This window comes from Tupaia chinensis, unplaced genomic scaffold (assembly GCF_000334495.1).
Source record: "Tupaia chinensis unplaced genomic scaffold, TupChi_1.0 Scaffold000089_1, whole genome shotgun sequence".
Lineage (NCBI taxonomy): Eukaryota > Metazoa > Chordata > Mammalia > Scandentia > Tupaiidae > Tupaia > Tupaia belangeri.
In genome coordinates this window covers 1,909,309-1,909,669 of record NW_006159551.1, presented here as the reverse complement: position 1 = coordinate 1,909,669, position 361 = coordinate 1,909,309, and positions in this window count along the sequence as shown.

The window sequence follows — 361 nt, the reverse complement described above, 5'->3', positions numbered from 1 at the left end:
AGCGCACATCATGAGATCACAGAAGGATGCAGGACAGACCTGGTGTTTGTACTCTGTACCTCATGGATGCAGAACCCCTACTCTCTTCCTAACACAGAGATTCGGCCACAGAACTGAATCAGATTTTTCTTCTCCACATTTACAGCTCCATAGAGCTGGTCATACCCATTGCCCTGAACACCCGACCCGCTTTGCCAAGGAAGACAGTCTCTCAGTAATTATTACGTGAGAAAAGAAGAAAAATTGCTCCCAAGGTCATTTTTTTGGGTACTTCCTTTACTGGAAAATAGAGGGTGAAAAAAATCTATAAAGAAAATTTGCTAGCATCCACATGGCATTAGGTAGGAAATAAAGTTTCCCT